The sequence below is a fragment of the Pongo abelii genome, chromosome 1 (assembly GCF_028885655.2).
Source record: "Pongo abelii isolate AG06213 chromosome 1, NHGRI_mPonAbe1-v2.0_pri, whole genome shotgun sequence".
Classification (NCBI taxonomy): Eukaryota; Metazoa; Chordata; class Mammalia; order Primates; family Hominidae; genus Pongo; species Pongo abelii.
In genome coordinates, this window is record NC_071985.2 from 49675001 (window position 1) to 49677526 (window position 2526).

Consider the following 2526-nt stretch of genomic DNA (forward strand, 5'->3'; position numbering starts at 1 on the left):
CTGTTCAGCAAGCAAACTAGGTATCTGTGGGCCATAAATGATGACTCTTCCTTTCTCTCACACTTTAATATCCAAACTATCACTAAGTCATGTTCATTGAATCTTCAAAATGAGTTTCAAATTTCACTGTAATTTGGTGTAAATGTAATAGTCTGTAATACATATTATGCCAAAAATGTATAGCTTCTATGCATGGGTAGCAATGGATGCTGTGGTTGGAATATCTGTTTGACAATCTATGTTGGCTCAGTTTCTTCCAGTTATGCCCATTTCAGGTTAACTCAGACTTCCAAGATTTCTCTCCACTCCTGGCTCCTCCCCCCGAGGCATCAGGGTGCGGAGGAAAGCCGACTTGTCTCATGTGATGGGAGAAGTGCATCTGGGGGTTGGGAGGTGATGGAGGCAAGATACACATGCTGTCCTCTGAATTCTTGCTTGTCTCCAGCTGAGGTGTCCTTTGTCTTTCCCTGTGTGTGTCAACCTATGTTCTCACTAAACCATCAGCGATAGAACTAGTCCCACCTGGTCTTTGGTGTGTGTTAGCATCTGCTGTTGCTGAGCTTGGACTCCACCATAGTCTCCGGTCCTGTGGCTGCTGCATTCTGGCTCAAAGTCCTTGCCATTTCTTAAGTCCTTCCAGTGTGTCCTTGCTCCCCTGAGCAGGTGGGAACCTCAGGCTCTTCTGTACATTGTGCACAGTGTTGATTATGTCTACCTTGCTAGATCCCTCTTTCTGCCAATGCTATTTCTGTGTGTCTACTATGAGCGTTAGTGTTCTCAGATCTAGTCATGTTTATCTAGATTTACTTCATCTCACCCGTTGAATTCTGACCACTTTGCTCCATCTCTAGAAGATGAAGGGCTTTCTCTAGTTTTTCCCCTTCTTGTATGGCCAGGTCATATCATTCCCCATGTGGATGCAGCATTTGAACTCCTTTCCCTGGAGCCATAAGATGATAGGACTATAGGGGAATATGATTTATAGAGGAAATAAGGACTTGTTTACTGTTTTCAAAATAGTATTCTTAGTACATATAGACTCATTTATACATACACACTTCTGTGCATTTTTTATTAAAACAAAATTATTACTATACTTATTTTTTGTAACTTCTTTTTTAATCAAACAATATATTTTGCAGCACTTTCCATGCCAGGACATTCAGATATATTTCATTCTTTTTAATGGGTACATAGTATTCTATTCTAGGACTGTATCATAATTTGTTTAGTGGTGGATGTTTAGCTTGTAGTATTCTATTTTTTTGCTGTTATAAATATTTCTGCAACATATATCCTTGTACGTTGTGCAAGGAAAATTTACTGTTTCTTTATTTCCCTTACTACTTTAGTGGGCTTGTTTTGTCCTGCTTAAAAAGATTATTTTCTACCCTAAGACCAAATACACATTTTTTTCTTTTCTTTTCTCTTTTCTTTGTTTTATTTTTTCTTTTCTCTCTTTTCTTTTATACTTTAACGTGTTTAATTCATTTTGATTTTTAAAAAATATTCTATGATGTAGGTAGAATTATCATTTTTCCATATATTATAGAGTTGTATATATTTTTTTAAAAAACAAATTTTCAGGGCCTCTCTCCCACGGTGAGTGGCGAGTGGGGGGTTCCCTTTTTTCCTCAGTCAAGTCTGAAGGCAAAGATCAGATCTTGAGGATCATTGTCAAGACTGCCATGCGCTGGGAAGCCTTGTTTTCCTACCTCAGACATTTGTAGAAAACAGAACAAAACAAAACAAAACAAAAACCCAGTTTTTTCACACAAAAGTTCCTGGTTAGAATCAGTTACTTGGGAAACTTAAGTTGAGCGATATTCTAATTGATCTCACTTTCATACTCAGCATTTCAGTTCTCATTCTTTCGTCTTAAACTACAATTGCCAAATGGCCTAAACCTGTTTTTGCAATAAGGTAGTAGATGTAAATTTTCTTCTCCCCTATTTGCAATAGTTAGGTTGTTAATTAACTGAATGAATACTCAATCTCAGTTTACTGATCCCCACTGCAAACATAATGATGCAAAAGCCAAGATTTGGGCCATTTAAAATCATTGTAGAACCCCAGCGTGAACTCCCAAAGTCAGAATTTGTGCAGTGTTATAATATTTTAATTTTTTTTTTTTTTTCAAGAGATGAGGTCTCACTGTGTTTCCCAGGTTGGAGTACAGTGGCACAATCATGGCTCACTGCAGCCTTGAACTCTTAGGCTCAACTAATCCTCCTGCTTCAGCCTCCCGAGTAGCCAGGACTTTAGGCACATGCCACCATACCCAGCTAATTTTAATTTTAAAAAATTTTTGTAGAGATGGTGTCTCACTATGTTGCCCAGGCTGTCTATCATAATGTTCAAAACAATTTCAACAGGCTCATTTGTAATAAAATGTAATAGCAGAGTTGTCAAAGTCTGCATTTAAAAGATATCTGTTACGTAACTGTTATTTTTGCAAAAGGAGAATTTGTTTATCTTCTTAAATCTATCTACCTACCTACCAATCTACTCATCTATATTTAGATC

At 37.4% G+C, this 2526-nt stretch overlaps 1 non-coding gene across 1 annotated transcript; it reads left to right on the top strand.

Annotated features, from left to right (window-relative positions):
* The first annotated feature begins 1587 nt into the window (after window positions 1–1587).
* LOC112131436 (small Cajal body-specific RNA 20) lies at window positions 1588–1726 on the top strand. The gene has a single exon (XR_002913506.2). It is a non-coding gene; the product is annotated as a small Cajal body-specific RNA 20 (non-coding RNA).
* The last annotated feature ends 800 nt before the right edge of the window (window positions 1727–2526 follow it).